General features: G+C 45.9%; 1 protein-coding gene across 1 annotated transcript in view; it reads right to left on the reverse strand.

The window, feature by feature from the left end:
- The window catches only part of ACOXL (acyl-CoA oxidase like), a 687,302-nt gene that overhangs the window by 555,562 nt on the left and 110,908 nt on the right, over positions 1-20,832 (reverse strand). The gene's annotated exons all lie outside the window — the stretch shown is intronic.

Genomic DNA, 20,832 nt, shown 5'->3' on the forward strand with positions numbered 1-20,832 from the left:
AGTAATTTCTATGTTTTGTAGCAAGGTCTGAGGAGACTCTGCATGAAGCAGAAGATCGTCTAGGTAACCTAGAATCGATATACCTCTTTGGCGCAGAAGTGCCAACATTGGGGCCAACACTTTTGTGAAGACCCGCGGAGCCGTGGCGAGACCGAAAGGTAACGCCACAAACTGATAGTGGTTCTCCTCTACGGAAAAGCGTAGAAAACGCTGATGTCCTGCGAAAATGGGAATGTGAAGATAGGCGTCCTTGATGTCTATGGACGCTAGGACATCCCCTGGATGCAGGAAGGCTGCTACCGTGCGAATGGACTCCATTCTGAATTTTCTTATGTTGACGAAAGAATTGAGTGCTCTTAAGTCCAGAATTGGACGCACTTTGCCCTCTTTCCTGGGTATTGTAAACAGGTTTGAATAAAACCCTTGAAACCGTTCTGTCCAAGGAACGTGGACTACCACTCCTTGTTGTAGTAGATCTGTGACTGCTCTCCGCAGATCTTCTAGACGATCCGGAGATAGTCGGATATTGGAAGGGAAGAATCGCGCCGGTGGGAGAGATCGAAACTCGATCTTGTACCCTGACTTTATGACTTCGCAAACCCATTTGTCCGGGATTCTGGAAAGCCATGGATCCGGGAACCGGCGAAGACGTCCCCCCACCCCAGTTATGGGTGGGGGCGCACCTTCAGGCTTTGGATGGTTTATCTTCAGGTCTGGAGGGGGCGGGCTTTTGCTTGCCCGACCAACGACCCCTGACGCCTCCTGTAGGAACCTTGGAGGACTTAGTTTTTTCACCCGCTGGACGAAAAAACCTCTTGTGAGCAGAAAAAGAAGGGCCTCGTCTTTGACGAGTTCCTCTACCTTTAAAATTTTGCGGTAAAAAGGTGCTTTTTCCACCGGTGAGATCCTTAATGATCTCATCTAAGTTGGCTCCAAATAGACGTTCTCCTGAAAAGGGGATATTAGCCAATGCTTTTTTGGAACCTTGGTCGGCTATCCAACCTTTTAGCCACAGTGTACGCCTGAGAACCACTGCTGAGACTGATGCTCGCGCCATTAATGGAGTGGCGTCTAACGCCGCATCACATACAAACTGTAACCCCTGTATCATTTGTTCCAACAAATCTGATACCGCCTGAGGGACTTCTTCTAAGTCCCGGCGTAACCACTTGGTCCATTCAGTTACAGCCTGCGAAACCAGACCAATAGCAATTATTGGCCTGAAAGCTGATCCAATCAAGGAAAACATGGTGCGAGACATAGCTTCTATCTTGCGATCCACTGGATCTTTAAAAGACGGAGCGTCTTCTAAAGGAATAACCGTGGCTTTATTCAATCTAGCAATTGGTGAATCCACCACAGGTGGTTCTGTCCATTTCTTAATAAGGGTTTCCTCAAACGGATAACGCCTGTCAATGCGTTTGGAAATATTAAAAGTGCGTTTTGGCAGACGCCATTCTTCATCGATTGGATTGCCAAAACATTTGGGCAATGGAAAAACCTTTGCCACTTTGATGCGCTTTTTAGTCCCAAAAGGGATCTCAGTTTCAGCTATTTCTGATGGAATACCCTGTAACCTTAAAGTCTCTTGAACAGATACAATGAGTGCGTTTACCAACGCTTCCTCTCGGGCTATGGCAGATGCCGAAACATCCTCCTCACTGTCTGAAGAGACAGGACCCGAGACACCAATACCAGATGAAGTACCTGCAACTGCAGAAATAGGCTCAGAGTCTGAATCCGAGGTTTCAGATAATAAGGGGTTAGGCGGGGGTCGCTTTCTTGCGCCCTGTCCCTGACAAGCCACTTCCACCCGGGACACAAAAGTTTCCATAATGGCTGACAAAGATTCAATTGTCAATGGGGTGCTGGAGGATCCCGCAGACCCCTCGAGGGGATCCGGAGGAGATACATGAGTGGCAGGGTCCATGTTAATACAGGACACTTTTGCCAGCAATAAACAAAAAAACTTTTTTTTTTTTTTTTTTTGTGTGTCTCCCCCTAGCGCAATAGCGCCCCTCAGAGTACCTGCTTCTCGATCCCAGAGAGAGAGAGAGAGGGACCCCCAAGGCTCACCAACCGATGCAGTGCAGTTTCCAACAAACTGCAGCCAGCGTCTGTCTACACAGACTGGAAGGAGCTGTTTATTTTTTCCCGGGCAGAAGGCGTGGCTCCGCCCCCTGTGTACGCCTTCCGGCGTTCCCAGCCCTCCACGAGGAAGCTGGGCTCACAAAACATGGCCGCCCCCATAGAAGAGACATAAGACTCCAAAAACATGGCGGCCGGCGTGACCTGAGGACATACATGCATTCGGTCTACGGCAAAATGGCGGCGGACCGCCGATATCGTCTTCCCAGCACATCCACCTGCACTCTGCTGAGAGGTGACATATGGATCTACAGAGATACACTGCACATAAGGTAGGATTATACCTCCTATGTTTGCTGTAATGTTACAGTCTGCTGGGTAGAGTGTTAGCTCTTGAACCAAGTCCACTTCCCACAAACACATGCTGTATTACAAGGGGGACTTGTAAGTGTCAGATATATACTGACCATATATGGAGGGGCCCATAATATATACTGCCTCATAAATGAGGAAAAAAGGGAACGTTTTACTCACCATACCGAACCGACAGGCACCCTCTCTTCATAATACCCTCTCCACCGAGGTGGGGGTTTGTGGACGCCTCGACTCTCTGGTCCTGGCGTCCAAGCGAGCTTTTAACTCGCAAAGTCAGTCCCTTTACTGGGACTCCGTCGCGGCCGACTCAGCGCACTGGTCTGCACGCGCTTTTAGGCAGAAACCGGGGTGACCACTGGATCTCACATCCAGCCCGTCGCCCGGCCCCGCATACTTACTTGAATATGTCGCGGCCGACCAAGCGCAATGCCTGGTCTGCACGCGCTCGTAGGCCGGCTGGGGTGACCACAAGTGTCGCCCAGTCCGGCATTTTTTCTTGAAGATCTCACAGGAAAAAAACACTGGAGAAAACTACCTAAAAAATGTCTTTTTCTTAAAGAAAAAAAAGTCTTGCCAGGACCAAAAGATCCCAGCAAGGAACTTAGGTCCTTACTCCTGACTAGACAGAAAAAAACTGATTCCCTGTAGCAGAGAGAGGGAGGATATACCCTCAGGGACTGCCCCCTAGGGTGGAGCCAGAACGTTTTGTCATTCTGCCTAGTCCTACTCCTGCGGAGACAACATAACCCAGCTCTTGAGAATCAAGAAGACTACGTCTGTCAATGAGCGATAGAGAAAAAAGAATTGTCGCTCTACATAAAGATAGCCTAGGCTGTAAGAAGATTGCCAAGACCCTGACACTGAGCTGCAGCATGGTGGCCAAGACCATAAAGCAGTTTAACAGGAAAGGTTCCATTAAGAACAGGCCTTGCCATGGTCGACCAAAGAAGTTGAGTGCACAGGCTCAGCGTCATATCCAGAGGTTGCCTTTGGGAAATAAATGTATGCGTGCTGCCAGCATTGCTGCAGATGTTGAAGGGGTGGGGGGTAAGTCCATACGCTGCACACTGCATCAAATTGGTCTGCATGGCTGTTGTCCCAGAAGGAAGCCTCTTCCAAAGATGATGCACAAGAAAGCCCGCAAACAGTTTGCTGAAGACAAGCAGACTAAGGATATAAATTACTGGAACCATGTCCTGTGGTCTGATGAGGCCAAGATAAACTTATTTGGTTCAGATTGTGTCAAGCGTGTGTGGTGGCAACCAGGTGAGGAGTAGAAAGACAAGTGTTTCTTGCCTACAGTCAAGCATGGTGGTGGAAGTGTCATGGTCTGGGGCTGCATGAGTGCTGCCGGCACTGGGGAGCTACTGTTCATTGAAGGAACCATGAATGCATACATGTACTGTGACTTACTGAAGCAGAGCATGATCCCATCCCTTCAGAGATTGGGCCGCGGGGCAGTATTGCAACATAATAACGACCCCAAACACACCTCCAAGACAACCGCTGCCTTGCTAAAGAAGCTGAGGGTAAAGGTGATGGACTGGCCAAGCATGGCTCCAGACCTAAACCCTATTGAGCATCTGTGGGGCATACTCAAACGGAAGGTGGAAGAGTGCAAGGTCTCTAAAATCCACCAGCTCCGGAATGTCGTCATGGAGGAGTGGAAGAGGAATCCAGTGGCAACCTGTGAAGCTCTGGTGAACTCCATGCCAAAGAGGGTAAAGGCAGTGCTGGAAAATAATGGGGGCTACACAAAATATTGACACTTTGGGCCCAATTTGGAAATTTTCACTTAAGGACTTTTGTTGCCAGGGGTTTAGACATTAATGGCTGTGTGTTGCCAGGGGTTTAGACATTAATGGCAGTGTTGTCACATGAAGAGATATAGTAAACTAGTTACAAAAATGTGAGGGGTGTACTGACTTTTGTGAGATACTGTATTTAATTTGTGTATTTAGCTGTTTGCATGGAGTTTAGTTTAAATATGGGGAGTTATTCTTGTCTAATTAGGATGTTTAAAGGCCTGTACAAATGGCCATACATCGAAAAGATTAGTTAATCATCCTGCAACATCTCTGAAATTGTGCACTACTGTATTTAAAAACATTTGGTTCTGCTGAGTTTAACGTTAATGAATAAGGTAGGGAAGAGAACAGCCTTATCGCATAAAAAGGAAGGAGCATGCTAAGCAGGATGAATGTGAACGGAGGGTGTTTTCTAACCTCTCTCAGAGGTTTCTCCCAAACCCAATATTAGGGCTCAAGCACACTGTGCATAGTGCACACCATAGCGTAATCCTGAATTCTGCACTCTGTACCTAGTGCACCCCCTAAGCCCTGCACTCAGTACCCAATGCACCACTGAACTTTGCTTTCTGTGCATAGAGAACCCCTGAACCCTGCACTCTGTAATGCACTCCTGAACTCTGCACACTGTACATAGCGTAATCCTGAGCTCTGCACTCTGTGCTTAACATACTCCTGAGCCATGCACTCTGTACGTAGCACACCCCAAATACAACCAGCCCTTTGAGGGCAACGATACTGCTGATGCGGCCCTCAATGAAATGGAGTTGGACACCCCTGCTCTAAAGGGATACCTGATGCCTTCTTAGTTCTCCGTTCTGGTTTGGAGACCTGTACTGTACTTGCTGTTCTATATTATATATAAAAGGGAGCTTCCCATTACCAGCAGCCTGTGATCTCCAGTGATTATATAAGTGCAATGTAGCATAAAATTATTATTAATGTCTCTTAGAACTGTAGACCTACACTGAACAGATACATTTCTTGTTCTCCCTGCTTGTCTGTAGTTAAAGTCAGACACCATCAGGTTTATTGTAAAATAGCAGTGTGCATCCTGGCCTGGAATCGTAATACCAACTCTCAAACCACAAGGAGAGAAAAAGAGATTAAAAAGTATTTGCCAGGTTATTAGCTATCCCTGGATATAATAAACAAGATTTGGAATGCACCCTGCGTTGTCATTCAGCCTGGATACTTGTCAGTGCTATAAACATAACAACTAATCAAATAATTGGTTTGACTGCGCTGGCTTATAAATCACTAAAAAGTGGCTGCTATGGGCCCGTCACACATTATCATTTGTACTGTATTACTAAAAACCTGGGTAAATAAACCAGCTATTTTAGGCACATATCCTTTCTTTCACACTCAATGACTAGAAGTATAGGTCGTTGTTTTACCCTAGAACATGGTCTCTTACTGAGTACAGTTTTTACAGGCGCAGTCTACTTTACAAGCTCATTCTGTGTTTTGTAATAAATCTGGACTCAATTCAAATAATTCCCAAGACAATTTTCAGTGAAGAGGAAAAAATACACAACCACTTGTCTCTGATGTAGAAGAATATAGAAACTTGAGCACCACCTTCTGGGTAGTTTTAAACTTGGCATGTAATATATATAAAATTAAAAAAAAAAAGTTCCTTAACATTTAAAAAAAAAAGTTTCCTTAAAAAGATAGTACATACATTTTCTATTTATGCTAAACACCAAATAAAAAAAAAAAGCAAAAACTGCAGTTTATATATGAATGTAATCAACGCAAAGAATTACACCTTTTGCAAAAAAAAATAATAAATGCACCTATACTGTAAAAAGCTAAAAATGTGCATTTATTATTTTTTGCATTGAAGCCTCCAAAGGCAGGTGCAATGCAGTTTCCTCCACCATCCGTTACATGGCTGGATGAAGGTGTGAGGATGGAGACAGTTTGAGGGAGGCTGTGGTCTCTGACCATGCTTCATGTTACACCCTAATCACGAAACCAGGTCAGAAAGTCAGACTTCGCTTTTAAAGTTGATCTTTGTCCCTTTCTATCGGCTGTCCATAAGTGAGGTCCTCTCATGGGCCCTTAAGACTCCAGAGGTGGCCTGATGATGCTTAGCAGGAGAGGTCTTGGACTGTGGCAGTGGATGGGGAACCACTACCTTGCTAGAGGAAATTTTATAAAAATTGTGATTGGGTAGTAGGGAATTGAGCATGGGGCTATATTTTCCTGGGAGATAGGATTTAATGTTAATTTTATCATCAGTTATAGAAAAAATTAACATGTACATGCACACAGCTATAGTTTCTCTTAACACATGACAGGCTCTGCTCCCTGCTTTGCAATAGTTGTGCTTGCTTCTTCCCATTGTGCAAGTCTACATATCAGTCTTCCAACACACTAAAAATAGAGTTAGGTACCTGGTAACTTTTTCTGAGAAGTCTTCCAGGACAGCATCCGAGAGATAGGCTCCTCCCACCTGTAACAGGAAACACAATTGTCCACTGTTCTAAAATTAGCTGTCATATCTGCGTGCCTCACAATTAATAAACCACCGACGGAACTCCTAATAAGCCTCTGTATCTGAGTAGATGTTCTGTACTGTTCCTTAGGGTGAGAACTAGTGCTGCCCTGGAAGACTTCTCAGAAAAAAAGTGTTACCAGGTACCTAGCTCTATTTTCTCGAATCATCTTCCAGGGCAGCATCTGAGAGGATGTAGCAAGCAATACTTACTAGGGAGGGGACAAAGCCTGCAGCGCTTTGGGACCGAATGTCTGGTCCTGACTAGACAAGCAATCGATGCGATAATGCCTCATGAAAAGTACTGAACCTTGATCATGTCGCTGCCCTGTAGATCTGCTCCGGTGTTGCCCCTGCCCTCCCTATGACCGAGGAGGCCCATGCTGTGGTCGAATGGGCTTGTATAGCCAGCCTAATTCATCTGGCTATCATGTTTTTCGAGGCTTGTTTCCCTGGTTAATCCCTGAATGGAGGATGAATAGATTGGTAGATCTTCACCATTCTTTGGTCCTTTCGAGGCAAGCTATAAGTATTTTTCTGATGTCTAATTTAGCATATATCTCTCTTTTTTGCTGTTCATTGAAGCTGGGAGAGAGGGGATAACAATATTCTGTGTTCTGTAAAAGGTTGAACAAACCTTTACTAGGAAGGCTGGGTCTGGCAAAAGAACTATTTTATTCAACGGAATTGAACAGTAGGATTCCAACATAGATAGTGCCTGTATTTCACTTACCCTTCTAGCCAACACTAGGGCCACTAAGAGTACTGTTTTTAACATAAGGTATTTGTCCAAACATTCTTCTAGTGCAGGGGTGGGGAACAGACAGTCCGAAATCATTTGGTCCAGCCCCCCATGTCATCCCAAGTCTCCCGCGAGCTGAGGTGTCTGTCTCAGCTGAGCTGTCAGAACGGAGCCAATGTTTCCTGTATAGTTCCGGCTCCGTCCTGACAGTCTAAGTGATTCACAGGCGGAGTGATATCAAATGCACTCCGCCAGTGAGGAGACAGACCAATACAGGAACCATTTTCCTCCAGCGCGGCGCAAACACACGTGACACCCTCCGTTGAACTTAATGTCTATAGCCGGCAATTTCTGCCAGCAGTACCCACAGCAGTACCAGCCAACAGTACCCACAGCACAGTACCAGCCAGCACTACCAGCCTGAGTCAGCTGTACCCACAGCAGTACCAGCCTGAGCCAGCAGTACCCACAGTAGTACCATCCAGCAGTACCCACAGCTAGGCTTGTGACGGAATCAGATTTTCATGCTGCGATTAATTGATTAAGGTTTTGCCACGGTATACGGTATTATCACGGTATTCTATTATTAAATTTAAATTATTAAATTTCTACCTCACTTGAATTTCATTGCTGAATTTAGGGGCTTTGGTTCACTTATGCACATTATTATATATTCAGTCAGTACAGACTCTGTGAACCAGGCCTAAAATAGGTCATCAAGCAGTGTCTGGCCTAACTGGTGATAACTGGTCCTGGCGCTCAGCTCCGATCCGATGGCCTGGTCATTAAGAGGGCAAATCCTTGTGGTCAAGAAGTGGTTAAACCTAAAGGAGGTGTTGTTTATAAATTACTTTACTATTGCTTTAGGCCTGGTTCACATGTATGCGGGTTGGTGGTTCACATGTATGCGGGTTGGCGGTTCACATGTATGCGGGTTGGTGGTTCACATGTATGCGGGTTGGCGGCCCACATTTGCACAGGCATAGCAGCCCATTGATTTGAACGGGCTGCTATGCCCTCATTTTCCGCAGAAAAAAGGTGCATGCAGCATTTTTTTAAAATTCAGTGGCCTTGAAATCCATCCTGCTTTTGCACCATGCGACTAACCTGCAGTTCCTGCTCTGGCAAGCTTTCTGCATTTTTTGTATACGTGGGCACGGCATTTAAAAACAGTTTGCGTGTGCAGCAATGGCAGGTAAGTCGCATGGTGCAAAAGAAGGATGGATTTCATGGCCACTGCATTTTTTTAAATTCTGAATGCACCTTTTTTTTCAGCTGAAAACACAGGCATAGCAGCTCAATGTGGGCCTACATGTGAACTGCCAACCCGCATACATGTGAACCACCAACCCGCATACATGTGAACCACCAACCCGCATACATGTGAACCACCAACCCGCATACATGTGAACCAGGCCTAAAGCAATAGTAAAGTCATTAATAGATAAAAACACCGGTCCTCCTGCAGGTTTAACCACTTCTGGACCGCAAGGATTTGCCCCTTTAAAGACCAGGCCATCGGATCAGAGCGCCAGGACCAGTCATCACCAGGTAGGCCAGACACTGCTTGATGGCTATATAATAATGTAATGTGGGCTGCTATGCGTGTGTGTGTGTGTGTGTGTGTGTGTGTGTGTGTGTGTATATATATATATATATATATATATATATATATATATATATATATATTAGAGCTGCACGATTCTGGCCAAAATGAGAATCACGATTTTTTAACTTGGAATAAAGATCACGATTGTCTCACGGTTCTCTGTGTAACAAAAAAAATGGATTTTTGTAAAATCTTACCGTAAAATCCTTTTCTCTTAGCTCATTGACAGACGTAGTCCTCGGTGATACAGCACCTTCGGGTTATGTTGCCTCCACAGGAGCAGGACTAGACAGGAAATTAAAAAGCTCTGGCCACACCCTAGGGGCAGTCCCAGAGGGTATATCCTCTCTCTCTCTGCCTCAGCAAATCAGTTATGTCAAAAAGCAGTCTTTAGAGATTTTAACCCAACCCAACTCAAAAAACAGAGGGGCGGGGACTACGTCTGTCAATGAGCTAAGAGAAAAGGATTTTACGGTAAGATTTTACAAAAATCCATTTTTCTCTATCGCTCATTGACAGACGTAGTCCTCGGTGATACAGCACCTTCGGGACGTCCCAGAGCAGTATCACAAATGAGGGGTGGGAAAATGAAAATCAAATCCCAATCTAGAAGGCCCAACCGATGCCAACTAGAAGTTTACAATGCTCATCCTTAATGATGAGACTCAACAAAAAAGAAAAATTTTTTTTTTTTTTTTTTTTCAAACAGAAAAAAACCCTCGAGGTAGACCACCGGTCTCCTCAAATTGCGGCCTGCAAAACCTTGCAGCCAAATGAGGCATCCGCCGATGCCGTCACATCAATTTTATAGAATTTTGTAAAGGTATGTACCGACGACCAGGTGGCCGCCTTACATACCTGGACCACTGACGCCTGATGGCGAAAGGCCCAGGAAGTACTGAGCGCTCGAGTGGAGTGCGCCCTAACAGGGAACGGAGGACTCTGACCCTTAATAGAATAAGCCTGTACCACCGTCTGTCTAATCCATTTGGCAATGGTCGCGGCAGATGCAGGCAAACCCTTTCTGGGGCCATCCGTGATCACAAAAAGTGAATCCGTCTTACGGAATGATTCCGTAGCTTTCAGGTATACCCTGATTGCCCGAACCACATCTAAGGAATGCAACGCATGTTCCCGATGATGCTTGGGCTGAGGACACAAGGAAGGTAGTACAATATCTTCATTCAGATGAAAATCTGAAACCACCTTAGGAAGAAAAGATGGCTTAGGATGAAGTACTACCTTATCCCTATGAATCACTAGGTATGGGGACTGGCATGATAATGCAGCCAGTTCTGACACCCTGCGAGCAGAAGTGATAGCCACCAAGAAGGCCACCTTCTGGGATAAAGTAAGCAAGGGAATCTCCCTGATGTTTTCAAAGGGAGGTTTCTGTAGAACCGACAAAACCAAATTAAGATCCCAGGGCGGTAAGGGCGCGCGGACTGGTGGAGCCAGGTGCCGCACCCCCTGGATGAAATTCCGCACCAAGGACTAGGTAGCTAAAGGTTTCTGAAAGAAGATTGCTAATGCTGAAACTTGACCCTTGATGGTGCTCAAGGCTAGCTTCTGCTCAACCCCTTGTTGCAAAAAAGCCAATATTCGAGTCACCGAATAGGTACGTGGAGGAAATCCTAAAGATTCGCACCATGCAATATAAGTCTTCCATGTGTGATAATAGACCTTGCTGGAAGTCGCTTTCCTTGCTTTAATAAGGGTAGGAATGACTGAAGTAGACAAACCTCTGTCCTTCAGTACTTGGGTCTCAATGGCCAGGCCATTAAAACCAGCGACTGTAAAGCACGATGGTAAATTGGTCCTTGAGACCACAGACACTCCCTGAGACGAAGTTCCCACGGAACGTCTGCGACTAGCATGTCCAAGTCGGCCAGGCCGGCTTGACGAGGCCAGCCTAGAATTTCTAGGACCACTGGCGCTGATTGGATCTGAACCAGGCGTCCCTAGAGGTATCTGGCCCCGACCATCCGAGAAAGTCTGGTCGTTTTCTGTTCCCACACATTTATCAGATACCTGATAGTTATCAGGAAGGGTGATCTTTTCTGGTTGAACCTCAGGGACCGAAGTCACCCGACTAGAGGCTTCTTGGCCTGTCTGGTCAACCAGATCCGATTCCTGTGAGGCATAGGGACTAATCTTAGGAAAAGGTAAAGGAAAAGATCTATTCAGGGAACGGTAACTACCGCTTCCTGTAGTACTTAAATGTTGGAAGGGAAGAATCGCACCGGTAGTAGTGGTTGATGCTCGATCTAATGTCCTGAATACCGGTGAAAACGTCCCCCCACCCTGAAACCGGGTGGGGGCGCACCTTCAGGCTGTGTACTCCTTTGCTTCGGGTTTGGCTGGGTTGGTCCTCTGTTTGTCCGACCAGCCCTTCTTGAACCCTCCTGGAGGAGTCTTGCCTTTCCCGCTTGTTCCAGCCGGGCGCCCTTTATGGGCGGTAAAGAAAGGTCCTCGCTTGTTGTGAGGTCCCTTAGCTTTAGCAGCCTGTGGCAAAAAAGTGCTCTTGCCCCCAGTGGCATCCTTAATGATTTCATCTAGGTTGGCCCCAAATAGACGATTCCCCTGAAAGGGGAGATTTGTCAAGGTCTTTTTGGAACCTAGGTCAGCTGACCAGCATTTTAACCACAGCACACGTCTGAGGATGACCGCTGACATAGATGCATGCCCTAATAGGGGAGTAGTGTCCAAGGCTGCGTCACAGATAAACTGTAGCCCTTGTATAATCTGTTCCATCAAATCAGATGTCTCCTGGGGAATATCTTTTCCCCTAAGGTCTTGGCGTACCATTCTCGCCCATTCCGTAAGTGTCTGGGAAACTAGACCAATAACAATTACTGGTCTAAATGCTGACCCTATCAGAGAGAAGATGGTGCGGGACTCTGCTTCCATCTTTCGATCCACCGGATCCTTAAAGGACGAAGTGTCCTCCACTGGGATAACCGTGGCTTTATTCAGCCTGGAAATAGGTGGATCCACCACTGGTGGTACCGTCCATTTCTTAATGATGGATTCCTCAAACGGATAGCGTCTAGCAATACGCTTGGAAATAGTAAAGGTACGTTTAGAATGCTCCCATTCTCCTTTAATCTTATTACCAAAACACTTGGGTACAGGAAAAACCTTCACCGTTTTGATGGGCTTGTTAGTACCAAAAGGAATCTCTGTTTCAGTTGCCTCTGCCGGTAAAACCTCAAGTTTTAAGGTTTCCTGCACTGCCACAACTAGTGCGTCCACCAATGCTTCTTCCTGAATTATAGCGGGAGAAGAAACGTTCTCCTCACTGTCTGAGGGAGCTTTACCTGAGGTAACAGCCCTTGCAGAGGGACCTGCAACTGCAGTGACCATCTCTGAATCTGAGTCAGAGGTGTCAGATAGTATAGGGGTAGGCGGGGGTCGCTTCCTTGACCCCCGTCCCTGACAGGCCGCCTCCACCCGAGCCACCATAGACTCCAAAATTGCTGTAAATGCCTCTACACTCTGTGCACCGGCGGGTCCCGTGGCCCCCTCGAGGGAAACAGGTGGGGGAATATGTGTGGCAGGGTCCATGATAATTCCAGTCACTTCCTGGATAATATAATTCAAAAATAAAAAACTTTTTTTTTTTTTTTTTTTTTTTTTTTTTTTCACAGACCCCCAGCGCCACAAAAGCCCCTTAGTGTTACCTGCTAGGGATCCCTATCGATCGAGAGAGAGAGAGAGAGAGAGAGAGAGAGAGAGAGAGATAGACCCCCAGGCTCACCACTTGATGCTCAGAGTTTAACTGCAACAGGTTACAGCGCTGTCTTGACAAACAGGAAGTCTTTTGGCTGGCTGCCCAGGAAGAAAGGAGGCGGCTCCGCCCCTCTGCACGCCTTCCGGCGCCTCCCCTAGCTCCACGAGGTGTTTGGATCACCTCAAACATGGCCGCCCCCATGCTGGAGACACGAGGCTACGCCAAAATGGCGGCTCGTGCAATCCAGCAAAAAAAAATGGCGGCGGCCTGTACCGAATAGCGGTGTGCTGCAGGGCACACAACACTATCTCTGCATGGGGATTTTTGGCGTGGTTGGCGGTACCGGCCCTGGCGGACCTCATGGCCGTTCGGAAGGCCTGCTATAGCTGGAGATTTGACTAGGAAGGCAGTCTACATGTCCGTGGCTTCTGACTGGTAGGTACCTTATTCTTATCACAGTAAGATTCCCAGACTGCCACTGATTACAATCTTTTAAACATGTATACAATTAGATTGTTAGCTCCCAAACCAAGCCTCCTGGCTTTTTGCACATAAAATCACACTCAAAGTAGGGGGATCTGTGCCATGTTATAGGATAGAGGGGGACTCTATCTTACCATACAGAGAGGGGCCCGCGTTCACCACAAGACCCGTCAGGGGGAAAAGGGGGAACATACTACTCACCATACCGGAACCAGGCGGGCACCAACTCCTGACAGTACCCCTCTCCACCGGGGCGGGAGGGCTGTCGACCAATACGGACGCCGTGACTCATGGTCTTTGGCGTTTCAGCGAGACGTTTAACTCGCGGGGTCAGTCCCTTGATGGGACTTTGTCGCGGCCGACCCAGCGCGGAGCTATGGCCTGCACGCGCTCGTAGGCTGAACTGGGGTGACCACCGGATCTCAACATCCAGCCCGTCGCCCAGTTCAGCTTTCTTGCTTGAAGATCTCACAGGAACACTGGAGAAAAAAGCTGTCTAAAAAATCTTTTTAAGAAAAAAATCTTGCCAGGACCGAAGATCCCAGCAAGGTATCTAGGTCCTTACTCCTAACTAGACAGAAAATAACTGATTTGCTGAGGCAGAGAGAGAGAGGATATACCCTCTGGGACTGCCCCTAGGGTGTGGCCAGAGCTTTTTAATTTCCTGTCTAGTCCTGCTCCTGTGGAGGCAACATAACCCGAAGGTGCTGTATCACCGAGGACTACGTCTGTCAATGAGCGATAGAGAAAAAAAAAAATTGGGATAACTTTACTGTTACGTTTTTTTTTTTTTTTTTATTCATTAAAGTCTATTAATTGCGTTTGAAAGACTGCTGCGCAAATACAGTGTGACATAAAATATTACAACAATCGCCATTTTTTTCTGTAGGGTCTCTGCTAAAAAAAATATATAAAATGTTTGGGGGTTCTAAGTACTTTTCTAGCAAAAAAAAAACTGATTTTAACTTGCAAGCAACAAGTGTCAGAAAAAGATCCAGTCTTTAAGAGGTTAAACTTCCTTTCTCCCTGGCAGAGGGAAGGAAAAGATACAATGTATTCATTTTTGTTTATAGTTAGGAGACTTAATGCTGAAAGGAGTTAGCTGTGTGAGTGAATGAGTCATCCAGCTCACTGAAATGTATCAATTCACAAGTCAGACCCAGGAGCACAGAAACTCTGTATTTTAAAAATGCCACAATAACAATACCGTGGCTATGCAATACCGCGATATATCGAATTACCGAAAACCGGCATATGTCTACCCACAGCACAGTACCAGCCAGCAGTAACCACCAGCAGTACCAGCCAGCACCTCACCAAAGAGAAGCAGAACACCGCCAATTGGACCTTTAGAGTGTTATGGAAGATATTTTTGTCCACCCCCTCCAGTAGGAAGTTTAAAACTGCCAGGAAAATGCCTCTGTTTGGGCTTCCTTTGCTTTCGTTCCAGGAAACAAACGTATTCCTCACTTTTTCATACGTGGCCCTAGTAAAATCTTTTCTGCTGGGCAAAATGGTGTCTATTACTTTGTCCGACAGACCCTTCCTCTGTAACCTCACCCTCTTAGTAACCAGGCTGAAAGCTTCATGACTTTGCAATTTGGGTGGTTGATTCACCCCTGGGATAGGAGGTCCGGTACATCTGGCAACGTTAAGTGTGGTTGGACACTGAGGTTTTTCATGTGGCTGAACCATGCTCTCTGGGGCCAATACGGCACGATGAATATCACTGTCGCTTTCTCTTCCCTGATCTTTTGAATTACCTTTGGTATCAAGTGGTCGGAGGGAATGCATAACGCAGATGGTATGACCAACTTTGGCTGAACGCATCTAATCTGCAATTGCCATCCGTAGGGTCCAGAGAGAAGAATTTCGGGACTTTGCCATTGATTTTTGAAGTGAACAGGTCCACCTCTGGCACCCCCCAAGTTTGAGTGATCCAAGAGAAGATTAGTTGATTCATTGACCACTCTGTCCACCTTCTCACATTTTGACTTAGGAAGCCTGCCAGTGTGTTGTCTATCCCCTTCAGATGTAAAGCCTAGTTGGAGCTTAGGTTTGATTTGGCCCACAATAGTATATTTTCCGTCAGCCCCATTAGTTGTGGAAACGGTGTTCCTCGTCTGTTCAGATATGCCACGATTGTGGCGTTGTCTGACTGGATTCGGACAGCTTTTCCCTGAATCGTTGCTTGAAACAACCTGAGGGCCTTTTCAATGGGTTTTAGTTCACTCATAATTTGAGGGTGCTCAAGACCAGTGGGGATCTTTTTACCAGTGCTTCTATTTTTTTGTCCATGGGGTCATTGAGGGTCCCTGAGTCATCAAAAGCTAGGTCAGCCTTATTCACGAACTGAGAGAGGCATCCACCTTGGGACATTGCGCCCAGGTTTGTGTGCCTTCTTCTGAGAAGGGGTATCTGCGATTTACTGCGGCTTGTGTGAAGAGCTTCTTTTCTGGCTCTTCCCATTTTTTGTAGACTATGTCCTTCAAGGTTTACCGGAAATGTTCTTGGATTTTTGGGTTGCAGGCCCTTGTACATTTTGTAATTTAAAGAAATTTCCACCCTTTTTGTTCCTTGATGCCCAGAGTGTCAGCAATGGCCCGCAGTACATCTGGATCCAAACATAGACCATCTTTTGAATCTGAGTCATCCAAATCTGCTTCCTGCTCTGCTTGAGCCACCTCCTCCCCACTACAAGGAGGGGAGGACTGCCCTACTGGTAGAGGGGGCACTGGCCTGGCTGGTACTTCCAGCTTTTCTATGGCTGAGCGCAGTAGTTCAATGGTGCTTTTCATTTCCTTTTTGAAGGAATTAAGCATATCCTTAAGGAAGCCTTGTGATTCCTTGGCAACCATTTTGTTAATGCATTTTTGGCAGAGCGGTATCTTCCAGTCTGCTGTAAACCTGTGACCTAAGGAGGCGCATGCCTTGCTGCTGGTCTTTGCCCTTTTCTCTTCTGTGGCCTTAGCCTGCAAATAGGCACAAGGTGACCCAAATGAGATTAGGCAGTTGCTGTACCCCAACGCAGTATAACCTTTGAGGTGAGATTAAGACAGAGATGACCCTGGAGTACTCTGGCTTACCTTGGAGCTTTTGTGGTTCACAGGATCTGCAGGGCAGGTTAATGAAGTGACCGACATGGTCAGCCACACGGGGACACTGCCTAGTGCCCTTTTATCCGATTCCTACCCCCGCTGCAGTCCTGCCCCCAGCTGACCCCATGCAGGTTGGTGGACGCATACCTGCATTCTTATTCCACTCCCCCAGTGTCCGCAGAGCTTCCTTAACTTTGAAGGGAAGTAGGTACCTTGTTGGGGGTATTCTTATATTTCTTTTTTACTTTTCTTTTTTGAATTTTGCTGCACGGCAAAACGGGAAATGAGGTCACCCACTGGATGAAGCTTCCGTCCGGAGGACAACCTCGCCTCCACCAAGATGGCTGCTGACCGCAAGTCATCCAAGGGAAGTGACGCGGAGGCCGGAAATGATGCGAGTTTCCGGCCCCGCCATCCAACTTGTTGAGCCAATCCATGCCGCCTCGCCCCACAGGACCAGATGTGAGGCCAGCAAGGTAGTCCCCTGCAACAAACACAGGGACTGAAGAAAAAAAAAACTAGTGCAGCTACTGTGTGGTCCAGAGGAAACCCAAAAAAACTGAGGCACGCAGGTATGACAGCTATTTTTATGGTGGACAGTTGTGTTTCCTGTTACAGGTGGGGGGGAGCCTCTCTCTCAGATGCTGCCCTGGAAGACAATTAGAGAAAATACATTCCCTATAAGGCTGATACCTTAGAAGTTGTTACTTAGAAATTCCTTTAAACACTACAATTATACCACAAAATACAGTGCCTTGAAAAAGGATTCACATCCCTTGAAATTTTCCACATTTTGTCATGTTACAACCAAAAACGTGAATATATTTTATTGGGATTTGATGTGATGGACCAACACAAAGTGGCACATAATTGTGAAGTGGAAGAAAATAATAAATGGTTTTCAAAATTCTTTACAAATATCTGAAAAGTGTGGCGTGCATTTGTATTCAGCCCCCCTGAGTCAATACTTTGTAGAACCACCTATTGCTGCAATTAAAGCAAGTCTTTTTGGGTAGGTCTCTACCAGCTTTGCACATCGAGAGAGTGAAATTTATGCCCATTCTCTTTTGCAAAATAGCTCAAGCTCTGTTAGATTGGATGGAGAGCGTCTGAACAGCAATTTAAGTCTTGCCAAAGATTCTTATTTGGATTTAGGTCTGGAATCTGACTGGGCCATTCTAACACATGAATATGCTTTTATCCAAACCATTCCAGTGGAGCTCTGGCTGTAGGTTTAGGGTTGTTGTCCTGCTGGAAGGTGAACCTCTGTCCCAGTCTCAAGTCTTTTGCAGATTAACAGGGTTTCTTCTAAGATTGCCATGTATTTGGCTCCATCCATCTTCCCATCAACTCTGACCAGCTTCCCTGTCCCTGCTGAAGAAAACAGCTGCCACCACCATGTTTCACGGTGGAGATTGTGTGTTCAGGGTGATGTGCAGTGTTCGTTTTCCACCACACATAGCATTTAGCTTTTAGGCCAAAAAGTTAATTTTGGTCTCATCTGACCAGAGCACCTTCTTCCACGTTTGCTGTGTCCCCAACATGGCTTCTCGCAAGCTGCAAATGGGACTTTTAATGGCTCTCTTTCAACAATGGCTTTAGTGTTGCCACTCTTCCATAAAGGACAGATTTGTAGAGTGCACGAATAATAGTTGTCCTGTTGACAGATTCTCTCACCCGCACTGTGGATCTCTGCAGCTCCTCCAGAGTTACCATGGGCCTCTTAGCTACTCCTCTGGTTAATGCTCTCCTTGCTCGGCCTGTCAGTTTAGGTGGACAGCCAGTTCTTGGTAGGTTTGCAGTTGTGCCATACTCTTTCCATTTTCCGATGATGGATTCTTTCCATTTTCCGATGATGGATTGAAGAGTGCTCCGTGAGATGTTCAAAGTTTGGGATATTTTTTTTTTTTTTAATAACCTAAACCTGCATTAAAATTCTCCACAACTTTATCCCTGACCCATCTGGTGTGTTCCTTGGCCTTCATGATGCAGTTTGTTCACTAAGGCTCCCTAACAAACCTCTGAGGGATTCACAGAACAGATGTATTTATACTGAGATTAAATTACACACAGGTGGACTCTTAGTAATTAGGTGACTTTTGAAGGCAATTGGTTACACTATGTTTCAGTTAGGGGCATCAGCGTAAAGGGGGCTCAACACAAATGCCGGCCCCCCTATTTACATATTTAAAAAAAAATTTAAGAACCATTTAAAATTTTCCTTCCAGCAAAACAATAGATTGGCCCCTGCCCTACGGGTTATGCCACAGGGTTTTGTGGAGTCCTTAGGATGATATCCCCCTGAGGAAGCCATGTGAACCTGTGGTGTAACACGTAGGGGAGGGGCCAATCTGTCTTCACGCTGAGGCGCGCATTGTGGCATTGTGAGCATACCGTGGAAATACTGTCTGACTGTCTTATAGCCGCACTGAGGACTGAATGCTTTTTACAGTTTGCTGCACTCTAAGCACCAGGAAAACGTGAGTGTTTTTAGATTTACTGTTTAGTAAACCGGTTGTTTTAAAGGATAAAGCACTATATCCAACTTCCTGTCTTCATAATATGGCCGTATGGAGATAAGTGTAAGAGAAGGAGGATGCTAAACTCAAGACTGCCACCAAAGAAGTGAAACAGCATGAAACAGATCCCCAGAGAGGAACAAAAGCGCATTGGTTGGTCTTATCCCCAGGTGAGGGCACATCGGATGAGGGAATTATCACTAATGTATGTGGATGATTGAAGCACATAGTGGTAAACAGTGCACTAATTAAGGAAGCAGTCGTTTGGATATGTGAACACAAGCCTGTTTTTTATGAAAGATTGAGCATACGTAAGCAAATTTATACAAAAGGACACTTTATGGACTGATACATTGTTTGTTTTTTGTTTTGTTTATGTTGTGTATGGTTTGAGATGATATGCAGATTTGAAAAATTTTTATTTAAACAGTTTTAAAGGGATACTAGCACATTAGCATTTGGAAGCATGGCACCACTTTTTAATACAATTTTGCACATTGATACACGTTTAGAGAGTGTGTATAGGTGTGAGCGATTCGCTTTGTAAGTTATTTTTGTAGTCTTATAGCATTCAATAGCACAACATAGCAGGGCGCAAGTACACCCATTTTTAAATAAAATTAGTTTTTAATTTTCCTCCAGTTGGTTTGAGGTCATGTCCCCGTGTTTTTGATTTTGGTGTGGGTCGCGGGTCCGTTACAGGTTTCATATTGAAAAAACTGCCCACCTGAACCTTATTTATTATCCTATTGATGTATTTAAAGGTTTCAATCATCAGTGTGCTTTGTATTGCAAAATCTACTCTTCGGTTACCTCCTTCATTGGGGGGCCCAGCCCTTCCAGAATTACTGGACTATAGTACTGGCGACAGTGCGTGAGTGGCTTTCATAGATGGCGAGTAATCCAGCAGTAGACCTGGAGGCAGCTTTGCTTGGCTCTTACTCGGAGTTGAGTAACCTAATCTTCAGAGTCTTCCCACTCCAACCCTATTGTCACTGTGCCCATGAAAACTACTTTGAAGGTATGGAAGCAACTAGAGGTCTACATGGGAGTTACTGACAACTGGTTTCAGACACACCTCTATAGGGTAATTCCAAACTGTCAAACTTTCAATCAATACCAGACACTGTTGTGTGGGCGCACTATGGGGTTAAATCCCAGCAAAACATTTTTTCAGGTGGATGTTTACTGTTCTTTGATAACCTTAGAGCTGCTTACTGGCTGCTCACCAAAATGTTACTCAGATATCTTCAACTTTTGACATTCGGCCCTGTGTGTATGTCAGCTGGTCCGACAGAAGACAGCCAAGTGGAAAACCAGCAGCTGACCGGAGTGTTCTGGCAGGGTGGGCCTTCCCCCCGTCAGAACACAACAGCTCAGCCAGGTGGGAGAAAGCTGTACTAACGTTGGATCATACAGCGCTTCTGAACATAACAATACTCAGTGTGTACTAGGCTTTAGGCATGCTGCTCAGGCCCAATTTACATTTCCTCTAAGGCGGATGTCGCACCCAGTGGAGTCACTCTTAATAACAGAACAGCTTGATAAATCATTATCCTCCCTCTACCATTGTATTTCTCAGCTCAATACTTCCAAAATGACCCACTTATTTGGGACTTGGCATGGGGATCTACCTACCTTGACTGACAGGGACTGGGAGGAGGGAATCCAACAATATCTCCTCCTTATGATATCGGCTAGGGATAAATGGATCCAACTGACATTTCACCATAGAGCTAACTATTTTCCTCACAGATTGTTGTCTATATATGCCACAGCTAATCCTACCTGTCCCAAATGTTGGTCTTTGGTGGGTACATTCATCCACATGGTTTGGTCTTGCCCTCGTCTACAGGATTTCTGGAGGGAGG

Source organism: Pelophylax lessonae, assembly GCF_965119305.1.
Source record: "Pelophylax lessonae genome assembly, chromosome: 3".
Taxonomy (NCBI): Eukaryota; Metazoa; Chordata; class Amphibia; order Anura; family Ranidae; genus Pelophylax; species Pelophylax lessonae.